The sequence below is a fragment of the Molossus molossus genome, unplaced genomic scaffold (genome assembly GCF_014108415.1).
Source record: "Molossus molossus isolate mMolMol1 unplaced genomic scaffold, mMolMol1.p scaffold_m16_p_1, whole genome shotgun sequence".
Lineage (NCBI taxonomy): Eukaryota > Metazoa > Chordata > Mammalia > Chiroptera > Molossidae > Molossus > Molossus molossus.
The window spans coordinates 160052758-160070560 of record NW_023425344.1 but is presented as its reverse complement, the minus strand read 5'-3'; the positions used below and the strand labels follow the sequence as shown (position 1 = coordinate 160070560).

The 17803-nt window shown below is 33.3% G+C and overlaps 1 protein-coding gene across 7 annotated transcripts in view; it reads left to right on the top strand.

Moving 5' to 3' along the window:
- The window catches only part of NOVA1 (NOVA alternative splicing regulator 1), a 163053-nt gene that overhangs the window by 39814 nt on the left and 105436 nt on the right, over positions 1-17803 (top strand). For 3 of the 7 annotated variants that reach the window (XM_036264906.1, XM_036264897.1, XM_036264887.1), the window contains exon 3: positions 12513-12614. The exons of the other annotated variants lie outside the window; for them this stretch is intronic. The gene's annotated coding sequence lies outside the window, so the exon portion shown is untranslated. The remainder of the gene's footprint in view (positions 1-12512; positions 12615-17803) is intronic. 7 annotated transcript variants of the gene reach the window in all.

The following is a 17803-nucleotide window of genomic DNA, read 5'->3' as shown; positions in this document are numbered from 1 at the left end:
TCTGTGAGGATGGTAATAATATTTTTCAGTGTTTTTTCTCTCTGTATATGTCCTCTCAGTACATTTTTCTGTTTGTTTATTTGGGTCCTAGTCTTTCATGTTGGAAACTTTTCTGAAAGCCTTGACTTAATGAGGTGCTACAGATTTGGTTTGAACCTTTGTGTGTGGGAGCAAGAACGGTTGCCTAGATGGCTTTAGTAGGGTGATCAAGCAAAGAGCCAGAATTTCTCTTGTGAGATTCCAGATTGTGGTGTCTACATATCTGTTTTCTGAAGTCTTAAATGTTCCCAAAGTATTTTCAGATATTCTTCTGGATGGTTGACCTCTGTCTGCCAAAACTTAAGACCCAGTTCAGCTCCAGCTGAGCCTTGTTCCTTGTGTTCTACAGAATTTGTGCTTGGTAGTTCTAAGTCAGGAACCTCTGTGGTTCAAGGTATTCAACACTCTGATCTTCTAAGGATCAAAGAAAAGAGGGCATGTGGAATGGGTTAGTTGACCTGTGTGTGGAAATGTTCTCTATCTATATAGGCTTTTAGAGAATCCCTCAGTATTTAGTGCTAACATTACCCCTGACTTTCTGTTAAGCAAATTATGTTGATTCTTATATTATTATCTTTTTCTGCTGTGTAGTTTTCAGCTTCCTCTTCTGTGCTAAACCAATTATTGGTTATCTGCCTGAGTTGTTCATTTTCTAAAATGTTCTCCTTATCCTTTGGTTTTGTACCTTTTTACCCTCTTAGTGGAATTTTGTAAGGGAGTATGCTTAATCTTTTATATTTAACCACAATAATAATAGTATTAAGAGTAGTAACAATAATAACAACAAGTAGCATTTACGGAGTACTTTGCTATGTGCTAGCCTTGTTCTAAATGTTTTAATGTAGATTTTCATTTAAATCTTTAAACAATTTTAATTAAAATGACACTCTTATTCTCATTTTACAGATGAGGGAACAAAATGATAAATAATTTGTCCAATATCATGTGACTAATAAATGGCAGAAAGATTTGAATCTGAGAACTTACTTCTAGAACCTGATGTTGGTACTCTGTCATTATAGACCAGAAGTCTACAATACTTCATGACATAGAATTGATTAAATGAACATGTATCTTAAAAATCACGTTGAATAAGGCAAGTCACTAGATTTTCATATAACTAAATGAGAAGAAAATCTCCTAACTTATAAATATGCTGGAATGCACACACAAATTATTACATATTGAGTGAAGAATAATTTTTTCAGTAACATAAACTTTTAATATAAACTATTTATTACCACTTATCACCATTCTTCTAAGTAATTTTTTAGTGACGTTCACTGTCTGAAGCAGGACACAGTGTTCAACACACTAAGGATAATTAAAACTAGGGGACTAGCCCTGGCCAGTTTGGCTCAGCGGTTAGAGCGTTGGCCTGCGGTCCGGAGAGACCCGGGTTCGGTTCCCGCTAAGGGCATGTACCTCGGTTGCAGTTTGTCCCCGACCCTGGTTGGTCGTGCGGGTGGCAGCCACTCGATGTGTCCCTTTCACATCGATGTTTCTCTCTCTCTCTCTCTCTTCCTCTCTCTCCCTCTCACTCTATCTGTACAAAAAATAGAAAAATGTCCTCGGGTGAGGATAAAAAAAAACATAAAACTAGGGGACTAATAAGTTGATCCTATGAAAATTTTTCTTTTGTTTAATAATTTCTATATCTTGTTTGCAAGATTTAATTATAAATGAACAAAACTTTATTGTTTTAAAACATGTTATAGTCAAACAGTTGAAATTTAAAGTAACCTTAACTCTACCAGTTAAAAATAGTCTGTTTACATTTGATTTTTCTTTTATAATAAAAAATAATTTCTACTTTGTATAATTTTACTGTACTATTTTGTCAGTGTAGACAGAAACCTATTGCCTTGCACCGGAGGATATAATTCCTGAGTCTGGGTGATATACTGTCAGCACAGTGAAGCAGGAAATTACTCTCCTGTGTCAGCTGCTGCTGCTAAAAGAATAAGAAGGATTTGAGGTAGGATGCATTTCTATAGTTTCTACTCACAAATCTTGAGACATGAAAATAAGTTTTAAAATTAAGAAAGTTTAAAGTATTTTGTGAGGAAAGATAATTTCTGCTTTCAGTTCTTCCTCCATTCTCTCTAAAAATCCCATGTTTATTTAAAAATTTCATGCTTTTTTTTTTTTTTCCTGTTTCAGTGGCAGTAGTCTTCAAACTTTTTCAGTTTATTCAACTGAAAGAACATTTGGAAATAATTATATTCTTCAGGAAACTGGAAATAATACTATATTTAAACTTCACACTGATAGTTCCTGTGAGGAAAGTGGTACAGGTGATTAAGTGATTTATCCGAAGCATGTATGCATATTTTGTATGCATGTATGTGTATGTAAGTGTATGTGTGTGTATACACATATAAACATATATACACACACGTATTAATTACATATACTCTTAGATACATTATATATGTATATGCATATATAGTAAATATGTAAATGTATTTTTTTCTATAAAATAAGAGACAGAGATGGGGTTTGCCCATAGTCTGTCCCCAAGGTTTGTTTTCATAACTTCCATGTTATATTAATAGAATATTCTAGTATAAGCAACTAGTAGGAGGTATCAGATATTAAACATTAGAAAAATCTCAAAATTAATGTAATTTTATCCCTTAATCTGATTTTTCTGTGAGTTGTGGAAAACTGCTATTACTGATTTTTATCTCCCAAAAGCCTCAGAAAGTTATAGAATACAGCTTTGTTTTATAATCTATGCCTAGACATAGTCAACAAATTTATATTTTCTTATTCGAGAATTTTTTATATTACTAGTTTATCACAGTGAATAATTTCAATATCATATTTTTGTAACTTTGTGGCAAAAGAAATGATAATACTTATTCTTTTTTATTTGATGAATTATTTAAGAATATATATTATTAAATATGTCAAATTATATTATAGACATATAAGGATTTCTGAGAAGTTTGTGTACATTTTTGCCATCCTTAAAGTAGGGAGATGGTCTGATCAAGTGTATATTTGTTTTCAGCGTCATTATAAAATATAAATTTGATATGTAATCTCTCTTGAGTATCATTCATGGATATTTGGATTAGGAAATGTCAACAGCAATTGATAATAAGAGAGTCTCAATATAAACCTGTCCATATCATATAAAAATGACATTAAAATTTACAGTGATCTCATTTTTTAAAAAAAAATAGGCATTCAGTATCCTTCCCAGAATTATACTAGCCAGTAGAGAGTATTTAATAAATGATGGGGATAAGAATAAATTCTATATTGTTGGATTCCAAATCAAATTTTATCTACTTAATTATGTTCTTTTTTTTTTTTTTTTTTTTATCCTCACCCGAGGACATTTTCCCATTTTCTGTTCAGGTAGAGTGGGAGGGAGAGAGAGGAACAGAGAGAGAGAGAGAAACATCGATGTGAAAGGAACACATCGAGTGGCTGCCACCTGCACAACCGACCAGGGCCGGGGACAAACTGCAACCGAAGGACATGCCCTTACGGGAACCGAACCTGGGTCTCTCAGGACCGCAGGCCGACGCTCTAACCGCTGAGCCAAACCAGCCAGGGCTTAATTATGTTCTTTAACATGGCTACTAGGGGATTTTAAGTTTTTCTAAAGTTGATAGTTATTTTTTTCTTTTAGAAAAGATGTGTTAGAGTCATAAACATTATTGAGGAATATTAGAAAATAAATAAAATAATGATTTCACAGAGTATGGATAGATCCACAGATCTACACATTAGAAAAATAACTACTTTTTTAGCTTCAAAGGGTAGAAAACTTCTTCCTTCTCTTGGTGAAAATGCATTTCATAGTTAATTTCAATTTCCCGTGTCCTTATACATTTTCTATTGCATTCAAGTAAGATATTTAACATGTTGGTAGGGAAGGAAAATGCATCCTTGAATTCTTTTAGTCAGAAGTTTTATATTGTAATTTGGTGAAACAATATTACCTAGTTTCATTGTAATATCAGGTGGGTTAGGTAATTTTAGAATGATTAAAGTAAGCACAGCATGAATATTTTTAAAAATATAACCTCAAACTCTTGATGCTGTTACATCCATTGCATTTATCTGGGTTTCTGAAATTAAAATAGCATGTTGTTAAACTTAAAATGTCTTGGCCTATTTAAACCCTATTTGCCAGTTATAACTTTTCTATATATAGATTACATTTTCATTGAGTATTATGGCATGAATTGCCTTTATTATCATATAGCTTAATATGAACCGTCATCCTATAAACTGGAAATGTTACTTGCCTGTGATGAAAGCAAGTTTTGGTAGCTGTATGTTTACATTTATTTCTTATTTTGAATATATGAAATGCTTTCTATACTTCTTTACTGTGTTCCATGTAACAGCAAGTAGCCTGAAGAAGAAGCTTCAAGTTGAAAGAAAATATTAGTAAGACTATATAAAACAATAGTTTTACAAAAGACAGTCAGTGGAAAAATGAGGAACGAAAAGAACTTTCACCTTGATAAACTCATTTACATTTCAGCCATTGTAACAGTGTTACCATAGTTTCTCTATCTGTAATGCACTCAAGTCACCATATTTTAGATCAGATATAGTGTATCTTTTCCATAATTTACTGTCATGACTGTTACTGAAAAAATAATATTGTCAGTGTTTGCATTTAGATTTTGGGGGCTTATTTCTGTTTTCATGTAATTATCCTAAACCTTTAACTTCTTGTCCTTCTTAATGGAAACGACTACATTATTTTTAATTAATAGACTTTAATTTTTAGAGCAGTTTTAAGCTTACAGAAGAGTTTAGTAGGAAGTCCAGGAAGTTACCATAGACACTCATGTGCCCCTCTTCTCCTGACCCCCACCACACAGTTTCTCCTAGTTAGCATGTTGTGTTGGTGTGGTACATTTGTTACAGTTGATAAGCCCATATTGATACATTATTATTAACTGAAGTCCATAGTTTACATTAGGAATTCACTCTGTGTTTTTACAAATATATAATATAATGACATGGATCTACCATTACAGTGTCATACAGACCAGTTTTACTGCCCCATATACCCCACTGTGTTCCACCTATTCATTCCTCCCTCCTTATTAATCTCTCGCAACCACTGATCTTCATACTCTTTTTTATAATTCTGCCTTTTCCAGAATGTTATAAAGCTGCAATGTGTAGCCTTTTCAGATTGAGATTTTTCATTTTACAATATGCATTTAAGGTTCCTCTCTCTCTATTTTTTTATAGCATAATAGCTCATTTCTTTTAATCACTGAGTAACATTCCATAACGTGGACACAACACAGTCGGTTTATTCGTTCACCTGTTGAAGGACATCTTGGTTGCTTCCAATTTTGACAATTATGAATGAAGCTGCTATAAACATTGTGTGTAGGCATTTGTTTGGACATAAGTTTTCAGCTCATTTGGGTAAATACTAAGGAGTGTGATTGCTGAATCGTATGGTAAGAGTATGTTTACTTTGAAAGAAACTGCCAAATTGTTTTCCAAAGTGGCTGTACCATTTTGCATTCCCACTAGCGATAAATGAGAGTTCCAGTGCTGCACATCCTATCACTATTTGGTGTAGTGTTTTCGATTTTAGTCCTTCTAATAGGTGCATAATGGTAACTAATACTGTTATGGATTGGATTATGTCTTCCTCAAATTCATAGGTTGAAGTCCTAATTCCTAGTACCTCAGAATGCGACTTTATTTGGAGATAGGGTCTTTAGAGAGTTAATCAAAGTGGGATCATCACAGTGGGTCCTAATCCAACGTGACTGGTGTCTTTGTAAAAACAAAAGGGAAACTGGACACAGAGCTATGCATACAGGGCGATGCCGTGGGGACGTGGAGTCTGCCTTTCCTGAGAAAAGGATCGGGGCCTGGAACCTGATCCTGTCCTCTCCGCCCTCAGAAGGAACCGACCCTGCCAGCACCTTGATTTTGGAATTTTAGCCTCCAAAACCGTGAGATAATTTCTGTTGTTTACGCCATCCAGTTTGTGGTACTTGTGTTGGCAGCCCTAAAAAAAATCTGATACACATATAATGTTCAGCATCTTTTCATATGCCCAGATGCTATCAGTTGCACTTTTTGCTAAGGTGTCTGTTCAAATCTTTTGCCCATTTTTTAAATTGGATTGCTTGTTTTCTAATTGTTGAATTTTAAGAGTTCTTTGTATATTTAGGTTACGAATCCTTTATCAGATATGTGTTTTGCAAATATTTTCTTCCCATCATGATTTGTTTCTTCATTCTCTTAACAGTGTTTTTTGCAGAGCAGAAGGTTTTTTTAATGAATTCCAGTAATTTTTTCTTTCATCGATTATGCTTTTGGTATTGTACCTAAAAAGTTGTCCATCACAAGGTCACCTAGATTTTTTTCCAGTGTTATATTCTTGGAGTCATAGCTTTGTCTTTGATCCTTTTGAGCAAATTCTTATGAATGGTTAATTAGTCTGCATCTAGATTTATTTTTATTTTTCGGCATGCAGATGTCCAACCGTGACCACACCATTTGTTGAAAAGTCCTTCAACACTGAATTTTATTTGTACTTTGTGAAAGATCAGTTGATTAAATTTGTGTAGGTTTATTTCTGGGCTCTCTGTTCTCCTTCATTGACTAATTAACCCATGAGTTGTTTCACCAGTACCACACTGTCTTGATTACTGTAGTTTTATAGTAAGTCATTAAGTCAGATAGTGCCAGTCTTCCAACCTTGTGCTTGTCCTTCAATATTGTGTTAACAATTTGGCTGACATTATTTTCTAACAGTAAACATGTACATTTGGGTTACTTGAGTTTGTATGTTTCTTCTTACTCTTCACAATTATAACTGACATTCTTATATCATATGAAAAAAGTGGACCAGAAAAAAGCTGTAAATGTAGAACTTAGTTTTGTAATTTTTGACTCCCATTACTTTCTCTTTATTATTTTGTACCTCTGAGAAGGACCGATACAGTATATGTTTAATATGAATGGCATACTTTAAGAGGATGAGTGATTGTAAAATGGATGGGAACATTACATAAAAATTATTTGTGGAACTTATATGCATATATGCGAAAACCATGAACACAGAAAAATAGTGCAGTGAAAGTCAGCAGGTGTGTGGTTGATGGTGGGGTGCAGGGGGTAAATGGGGGAGAAAAGGGGTCATCTATGATATTTTCAATAATAAATTTAAAATAAAAACAATTATACATATCAATGTAAGAGGATGCTGTATTGTCTAAACATATGACAATTAAATAAAGATAAGATTAGGTACAATTTAGTCATGTAAAATACTGATACAGTACCTTAATTTATTTAAAAAGATATACCTGAGTTTTTAGAGAAGTCCCATCAAATATTAATTTAAGTATTAATTTGTAATAAAACCTATTATTTATAAATGTTCAAAATATTTCTGTAACTTTTACGCAAGGAAAATATCTAAGGAAATCTTTGTAAAATACCCATTATGCCATCCAGTTATATATTTGCCAGTTTTAAAAATTAAGTAGTAATAGGATAATGCAGGCATTCAGCTAGATATGTGTACAATGTTTTAGAGAGAGAAAAAGTCAAAAGCACTTACTAGCTCATTGGTGCTAACTATTTTATGATACAGTATGAATTGAGATGGAGAATTAAGTGGGAATGCAACTATGGGATGGTTTTATTTTTCTCCAGTATGACCTTTGTTTATGATTGGTCAAATCACTTGGTCAAATATGCTTTTATTGATTTTTTTTTTTTTTTTAAGAGAGGAAGGGAGAGAGAGATGAAAACGTCTATGTGAGAGAGATTCATTGATTGGCTGCCTCCTGCACACCCCCAACTGAGGATTGAGCCTGCAACCCAGGCATGTGCCCTGATTGGTAATTGAAGCAGGATTTCTCAGTCCATGGGCCAACGCTCAATCCACTGAGCCACGCTGGCCGGGTGTCAAATCACTTTTTATGTTTCTTTACTCATCTCAAAATGTCAGAGCGTTCTGAGTACTTCAGAAAATATGTTCAATTTGACTTTAATCTAGTAAAGTCAGTTGGTTCGGACTAGTTTGAATTTTAACCTCAGAGTCCAATTTAAAACTGGACACTTCTGCTTCTGCTTGTGCTACTTCAGCTTTTCTAGGACCTTGGGGTGTGGAAAGGGTTGAATCTAATCATTCACTCTGCTAACTCCAATGATCCAAGAGTGATCTGCTCTTTCATTTATATTCCAGTTTCCATCCTGGGTGTCGATGCCTGGCAGAGAGACCTGAAAAGGGGAAAGGCTCTTTTAAGTGGCAATTTTATTCTCTTTTTCATTCTGCTTCTCTGCCTACCACTGACTAGACCTCATGCCTTCGGTGGGGAAATGGGGAAAGAAACATACTAGTACCCTGATGCAACACCGTGTGACAAATTTGGGGGGGTAAGGTATTTTTGGAGGGTCACACTTCTCAGTTCTGGCTTGCTTTTTCTACTTTCCCTCCATTTCTACCTTTCTGGTATGCCCATAACCTCTGGCTGTTGGGGTCTCCATTGTCTGGAGGCTCAAGTCCAGCCACTTTCAAAGTCCAGACACTCTTTGCTATTGCAGATAGTGACTCCAGTTCGCTCTACCCCCTTCCCAACTCCACGTCTTTTTTCACTCTTGTCAAATGGGCATAGGCAGAAAGAGTGGGCATGGGATAATAAGCAAGTCTAAACATAAGCCGAAGTCCAGCTGAGAGATGAGATACCAGCCTTCCCTTCTTGTTGATATTTTGGACCAATTCTTGCTTGATATGAACTCTTGGCAACAGTGCTGTCCACCTACATTAAGTCAGTGCAGCGAATTCTGATGGTTGACTCATTCATGATGGGATAGGATTGGAGTAAAGAGGAACTGAAAAAGTAAAGATGTTTAAGTGGAGTAGTTGGCTTTCATTTATTTAGGCTATCTTCTGAATGAGAAATATTTGATTGGTGATTCTTTATTCTTGGTCTTGGGTTCTTATTACCAATTCCTGGGCAATAGGAAAAGTCCGTTCTGATATTCTGTTATGTAAATTTTACCATCTTGCTAATACTTCCATTCTTGCTGTCTGCTATGAATTCCCCCACAATGGCTGGTGTCATCCTTTTAAAAGATTAAATAAGTTATAACATTACCCCAGTCAAAAATTTGCAGTTGTTTTCTCTAGCACAAAAAATCCAAAGTCCTCATTATGGTCTGCAAGTCCCTGTGTGATCTGATCGGGTTAAAAGTTTGATCTCTTGTTCCTGTCTTAGAGTTTTGCTCTTGCAATTCCATCTGTCTACAGCATTCTTAACCCAGATAGTCTGTGCACTCACTTCACATTATTTGGAAATTATTTCATTCAAATAATGCTACTTTCTTAGTTTTTCTCTGTTAAAATAGTATGTTTGTCACTCTTTTCCTATAACTTGCCTTATTTTTTATTTGGATGTGAATCATTTTCATACAATATTTTATATATTTAATATGTATTAACTGTTTCTTCCATTAGTTTATAATCTTCTAGAGGGAAAGTCATTGGCTTGCTCCGAGTTTTTTACCCAGTGCCTAAGATGGGACCTGACCCATTGGAGAAAATCAATTTTTGTAGAGTAAATAAATGGATGAATGCTAGTTTCTATACTCAAACTTTAGAAATAGATTTCACTTATCCCACAATTTTTATTCATTCATGTCTTGTATAGTGTATGTTGTTTTTTCATTTTTAATAGATCTTTTATTATTCCTAACTGTATATCCCCATTGCTCCCATCCCAGTTGAACCACACCTCTAGTTCATCTTACATGTTGCTGCTAAAGTGATTTTTGTAAAAATACTTATCAAAATGCCATCCTTTGAAATAAAATTTTTTTTTAGCATAACTGGGCCTGTGCCTGTTGTCCTCCTTATTGACCTCTGCATATACTCTGTATTCTAGTAATATCCTTTTTATTGCAGTACTCTGAATGCTTAATATGCTTCCCTCTTACTTCTGCTCCTTCACTTAAAGCCTGTTCCCTTTGTTCTTACTGCTGTGTACTTTATTAGTGTGTGAATGCACACAGAGTTAACTCCTCTCGTGACAAGACCCTAGAAATGGTTCTATACATTTGAAATGATTGGGAATCAACTATAAAGTTGCATTATATGCTATTATTTTAAACATATTAACAAATATTCTATTTCTTCACTGAGTATCCTTAATACATGGTAAGATTTTATTCATCATTTTTTGATGAATATTTACAGGTTACCATAACCTTGAAGAGTACCATAAGTACTATTTTGTGATACTGTTTATAATATTATGAACTCATTGTAAGGGGAAGGCTAGTCTGTTTGTTTTAATTCAATGATTCGTTATAAAGGATTTATGTATGTATATTTCTCATATCTTTTACCTTCAGAAAACTAATCTGAAGAGTAAGGAAAATGATTTATGAAAGTAAAAGTGTTACTTGTATAACCTTTTCAGAAAATGTGATCCTTTGCAGAGTCTTCAACTTTAGTTTGATTTGTTTGTATGTATGGTGTGAATGAAAGAAACAGTGGTAAAGGGAAGGAAATTATTTTATATAAACAATTGAAGCCAAATATTTTACTTCTCTGAACCTGTTCTGAGTAAGTGCAATGCCATACAAGGGACCAGTGGCTTTCTGGGAAATGTAGACTCTAGGAGTATAAAGCAGTATTTCAAAAATAGTATTTAGTATTTTTGTATGTAAATAATGTAGAAATGTATAGCTTATGACATTGGTCTCTTTGAGAAGATACAGCTAAATAAAAGTAATATGAAGTTATATAGCAGTAAACAAAGATGGGACCCTATAAGAAAGCTTTAGTTTTTTGAGGTAGCTCTTTTGAGCAGTCATTACTATTGCTGATAATAATAAATCAATTATTATACCATGTGAATTACTTCATTTAGTTGTTGGAATATCCTTGTCTGTTACTCATTTTACATAAGAAGAAACAGCTGCTCAGAGTTAGGCATTTAATAAATGATTACTGTTACTTATTCCATTGGGTGTCTTTATATTGCTTATCAGTAGTTCCTTGAACTTCAGGGGGAAATCACAGAGCCTTTGGAGAACCTGACTAAAGCTTATGTCCCATTTTCTCTCTATAAATGTACTATGAACCTGTATAATATGTCTTTCTTTTCATATGCGATTTTGCAGAATTCTTGGGTTCCCTAAATTCCATACATGGACCCTAGGTTGGGAATACCTGATCTGTGTCTTCTTTTAATAATGAAACTGGAGTACTCTGTACTTTGTTTTTCTTCTACCATCCCTTGTCACTTAAAGGAAATACTCATTTATTCTATGCCTTATTCTAGAAAAAATTTAAGAAAGCTGAAGTTGGCAGCTCTCTTTGACTCCACTGACTATATGCTCTGCAAGTGAGATTCAGAAAAGTTTGACATAATAGGACACTTCAGTGGTCTGATTTGTTGGACTTTTCTTAGAGCACCCTCAATCTATAAGAACCTAAATGTATTATTTTGAATTAAGTAAACGGTTGCCTCTTCAGAGTAGTATAAACATATAGCTATGACCTGAGATAGATTAGAAAGATAGCTTAGTGATTCAGTGATTTTTCTCAGAGAATAATTTTTGAATTTTATCTTCTGATTCCATCAAAGATACATGGAAATGGTGTTTTTGTTGGATGTTGTAGTATAAGTAAAATGTGGTAATAATTTTCTGTACTAATGAGCTAAATTTACCATATACTTGGTTAACTCATTGCTTATGTGGGCTAAGGATGAAGACTGTATATCGATTCTAACTCAATGTGACTTTGGAGAAGAGAAGTTGTCATTTTATAATGGGATCACTATCAAGGTTTCATTATATAAAAAATAATATAACCATTGCTAGTTTTGAGGACAGGTTATTTCATTAAATTGTGTTTTTTCCCCATAAAAAGTAATTTAGAATTTTAGAATGTTTTTGATTTTTCTTTTTACTTTTTAAAAATATTTAATGTTATATATGCTACAATTCTGATATCTTACCTATTTTGGTTTTTTCTCCTTGAATTGTCATTTAAAGCAAAAGCATTAAATTAGCTGAACAGAGTGAAGAATCTTAATGTATATGCTTGCCAGGTTTTAGGTAAATTACTATGGACATAATGTTATAAATCAGTATACAATGTTTGGGTTTAATTTTTCAAAACAGGTGTTTTAACATTGATTTATAGTTATGCTGTGAATTGAATAACTGTATTTCTATTTTTTTCCTTCAATCATTCTTAACATTCAACTTTTAAATGAATGGTAGCCCATCTGTGTAGGGCTCTTGTGACTGACTGATGTATCCTGTTTTGCTGTGGCAGTTTTCAGACAGCCACTTTTGTTGTTAAATATTTTCATTTTCTATAGTACTTTTCATCCCTGTATATATGTACAGGAATCACTTCACCCACCACCGAATTGCAGCCACTTCTGAGGTGGAACGCAGCAACTGTTTAACAGCGCACTTTCCCCTAGGTGCTGACAGCTGCAGAAGAAATTGTACATGGTCCTGTACAGAAGGTATTTCTCCACTGTGCCATCTGCAGAGTGAAACTGACTAGGAGTACTACATAGACTGTAAGTTTTTTGTGTACCCACTCTAGACTGGAAAACCCAATAAGAGAGAATAACAAATAACTGGGAAGCATCATTTAAAAATGTATTGAGGTCAGTTAAACTTAGTGCTGCTCTCCCTGGCTCTAAATTTTATGTTAAGGTCATCTAATTTTTGATCGAAACTGAACTGAATAATAAACAAATGGATGCACTCCTTGCATATTATTTTATTCTAAAAGCAAATGAAACGAAAATGTTTTTATACCTACTGCACTTTTAATGAAACTTAAAAGAATAAATTTGTCTTTAAATATTTTCAAATAACCAAACCAATATTATATAAAATTTTAGAGCTGTGTTCTTAAAGTAGCAAATCAACTTAAAATTCTACAGGAACATCCTAATTAGTTTTGCTTGCTGTGTTTTATGCCTTAGTTTTAATACTTTGACTCTATTGGTGACATTTTTGCAACAAAACCAGTTTATGATTAACCTAGTTTTTATTTTTATTCTTTGTTTTAGAAGCATTGACTTTAAATTTTTTAACATATTGGAACAAAGCTTGGGAGAGAAATAGTAAATATTTGAACTTCCACTTACTGTATTTAGTCTCTCTCCCCCATTCAATTATTTAATGGTTTTCTTTTCTCCTTTGTAAAAACAGTTTTACAAGAGTGCTATCTTTAGCAGTAGAATGGCATGTTTTATGCCATATAGGATAGGACATTACATTAGAAACTGCTGTGTCTCTTGTTAAACAATATGACATGGATTGTTATATTTAATTGCTTTGCTGTTTTAGTCAATAGTATGACATACTAGTTATCAATTGTTTCTTAAAATTATTTTTTGTGCGTCTATAGACATTTCTTTGACAAGAACGTAGGGTCTTAGTATTCATAGTCTTAGTCATATGAAATACAGTATCATTTGTTTTAGCTAGTCTAAATTATGTGTTATAAGTTAAATGATATTTGTATATATCTCTGTGCCTATAGATTCTCAATGAAAGCAGATAAAAGCCTCTCTGGGCCACAGTTTACATACTTGTAAAATGAGGTGGGTGGAAGAAATTATTTTTTAGAGATCCTTTGTTTCAGTGTTTTCTGTTCAATTCAGGGGTAGAATTCTGTGTATTTGGAATTGTACTTTACATTATGTAACCAAGACATTTTGGTGTAAGTGGTTTTGTTCTAGTGAGAATATTATTCGTATTGATCAAATGCCGAGTGATCGTATTTTAGAGTCAAAAGAAGATGTCTAATTTTCTACAAAGATTTTCAACTATCTAATCTTGTAGTAGAGGTATCCCCGCTTTTAAAATTTTTTTGAGATTAAATACAGTGCAATTCTCAATACTTTATTCATCATGGAAGCATCAGGTAAATTAGAAAAATTAGGATTTATTTGCACTTGGAGTAGAATGTACTTAAATATTGCCAAAAAATATTGAGTTTTCCCCCTTGCATAGAATTAACACTTCGTTCAATAGTGAAGCACTAAAGAAGTAAACATTACTATTTGAAAGAATATAATTTAGACTTATGTATCTCTAGCAAGAGGGTATGTTATCAGTATATGAAATATTTAATTTTTTATAATTGGTCCCTTTGCATTTTCTGCAAACAGTGTAATTGTAAGTATTGCTTAATTCCATTCATCTTATTAACCAAAGTAATCATATTTGACAGAATTGACCATATGTTTTATATGTTATTTTAATATTTTGCTGAAAAGGTACAAACTATGCCTATTGTGCATATCTGAGTATATATTTTTCAAATACTCAAGACATTTAATAGTTATATTTTAGATCTTTTGTGGATGGTGTAAATTTTACAACTTATTAGATTTCACTTTTAACCATATGAATCTTATACTTTAATATACTCCCAGTGTATATTATTTGGAAAAGGGAATTAGATGAAAACTTTCATTTTCATTAAATATACTTGTATATTATTTGACTTTAATAAACATGTACTATTTGTGTAACTAAAAAATAAAGAAAAACATTGGTTTTTAGTTAAATTGTGTATTTAAAACATTTATTTATTTTATTTAGAAATTAACCTCATTGCATAAAATATAGGAACCTAACATCTCCATTAGATTGTTTTACAAGGGAGGGCTTTTCATCTTATTCTGAAGGACCAGAATTATGGTCTGGCTTATAATTTAACTTCTATTCACTTCTAATTTTGGAATTCAAAAATAAATACAAGATCAAGAGTAATTAAATCTTAATGAAACCTTTATTTTTCCATCCTCGCTCATTATAATTTTCTATATGAAATAGGAAAAAATAATCAAATACATAGATGGTAATATGAATTTTAAATACTCAATGATATGTACTTTGACTTCTAAAATAATGTTTTGACAACTTCTAGTTTTCCATTATAGGCCTTAAATTGAAATATTAGGACCAGCTGAAGAAATAGTGAAATTGGTGAGAAAATAAAAAGACCTAGAGAAGTATACTTTGAGTGTAGATTTTATATAATTTAACTTTAAAGAACATACCATACATTTAAAAATAGATATTTTTAAATTCTTAGATATTCTCAGATTGATAAAATACATACTCTTTTAAATTAGGGACATATTTTTATATTTATCCCAAAAAGATTTTTTTAAATTGTCTTATCAAATATTTGTGAACAAATTCTTGTGATTTGATAGGAATATGAAAACTTTCAAGTATTTTATTGTGGATAATAGGCAGACGATTTTGCAATTTGACATTAGGTGAACAGTTCTTTTTATACAAAGTTGTTTATATTTGAATAACTTAATTTATTTTTTTTTTTTTATTTTTTTTATTTTTTTTTTTTTTTATCCTCACCCGAGGATATTTTTCCATTTTTTGTACAGATAGAGTGGCAGGGAGAGAGAAGAAGGGAGAGAGAGAGAGAAACATCGACGTGAAGGGACACATCGAGTGGCTGCCACCCGCACGACCAACCAGGGCCGGGGACAAACTGCAACCGAAGTTCGTGCCCTTAGCGGGAACCGAACCCGGGTCTCTCCGGACCGCAGGCCGACGCTCTAACCGCTGAGCCAAACCGGCCAGGGCTGAATAACTTAATTTAAACTGAGGATTCAGACATTATTTTTATCATTCAAGTATAAATTATATTCACAGAACCATATGTGGTGTTTGAATATATATATTTTAGAAATAAATGTGAAAAATTCTCCCCTTCTTCCTAGGTAACCTCAGGCAGATATATGGAGATAAAATGCTAACATAACAAGTTCAATTTTTGCTAATCTTATTTTATGTATCAGTTAATTCCTGTCTATTTTAATATAAATTGAATTAGTTGAAAATTTTAAATGTATAAGTTTGCATAAAGAGCTTTGGATGCCACAGATCTTTTTTATCTTTAATTCTGAATTAATTAGCATTATTACTTTAAAAATTTCCTTTAACTCTGAAATTTCAGTGTGGTGTGTGTGTGTGTGTGTGTGCGCGCGTGTGTGTGCATGTGCCTGTGTGTGTGCCTTCTTAATGTATTTTCTGATCTGGAATCCTGACTGCCACTTTGTAGCTATTTAATCAAGTGTAAGTGTTTAACAACTTTAAGGTTTTTTTCTTATCTGTTAATTGGGAATCATTACACCTACCTCACAGGGTTGTTGTGAGGAAAAAGAGCAATAAAACATGTGAGCGTTCTTAGCTTAAACCAGTATGCTAGTATATGAAAAATGACTGTTGCTAAGACCTTCCATTGTCCTTATGATAAAATTCAAATTTCCTGTTTAGGCATGTGATCTGACTCCTCCTTATGTCCTCATTTTCATTTCTTTCCTTGCAGTCTGCATGTATTGATTAGTTGACACAACTTTTTGCAGTTCCCAGAATGTTACTCTTTCTTTGGGCCTTTGTCTGCCGTCAGCACTCACCACACCTCTATCCCTGCATTACTACTATCATTTGTATAACTCAGCTTCTTCTCACTTTAAAATTCTCCTTAACTGAGATGTTTCCTATGCCTTCTTCTCCATTATACTTTTGTTATATGACCCTTCTATATTATGATGTTTGCTTATTCCTATTCTAGCAGTTAGCACAAGGAAATGTAACTGCCTTTGCACATGTCTGTTTCCTCTATAAACTTGTTGAGGGTGAAGTCTGCTTTTAACTTTTTTCCCCCAGTACTTAACAGAGTTTCTGCAACTCAGAAAATGAATTAATATTTTATAAATAGAGGTAGGTTGCCCCTAAAGAAACTAAAAACATATATAATTATATAATTAGTACACACACACACACAAAAAAAAACTTTTGTCCTTCTGTATTTATAGAATAGATTTTAAATTCAATTATATCAAAATTATGGTCTTATAATCAGACTGCTTTGCCCACCATTTACTACTCTTAATGGATTTATTAAAAGAGATGAGCTCACTAGTGTGCAAGAAGAAATTGACTCTTTTCTGTCACTTGTATCTGAAATCCCAATCTGAATATTATTTTCTGCCCCTTGATAAATGCTGTTCAGGTGTCTTTATCTCTTCTGGATTCTTTCATCTTACTTTTCCTGGGTTTATCATAGACTCCCACAGTTTGGGAATAACCCAGTTGTAATTTCCTTGATGTGGTGGCTACTTCCTTTGTTTGTCTTCTTTTGCCTATCTTCCTTAGTCTCTGACTCTGGTCTACCTCTAGCCTCTTTCTTCTGGGGTTGTCTGGTTCCTTTTGTAGTCCTCTGGGTAGAGTTTCTTTAAAAAATGGCCCATGCTAGGTTTTTGTCCTAGGGGTCCTTATCTTTCTCATAGGAAAATAATAATTCTTCACTCAACAAATTCTGGAATGGAACTCTTGGCCATTTCTAAGGTAGTATCTCAGACCGAGGTTTTCGTGCCTTCTTGTCTTTAGATTTTTTTTTCAGGCCTCAGTTAGTTTTTTTTTCAGGCCTAGGAATTCCAGTACTTGGATCCTGTTGTTCTCAGGTCCTTATCTAAAACTAAAAAAACAGGAAAATTCCCATTTAATATTCTGTTACACCTACTTAACACTGAGGCCATAATGGGAAGCTTGCATTTCTGTGAATTTCTATGAGTGTTCATCCATTCCTATTTTCCATGCCTTGTCTTAGCTCATCTGTGAGTTTGGAATGTCCTTGTTACCAATTCCTCCCAGTGGGATCCTGTCCAATCTTTGATGCTCAATTTAGCTGAAGTCTTTATTAGTTTAGCAG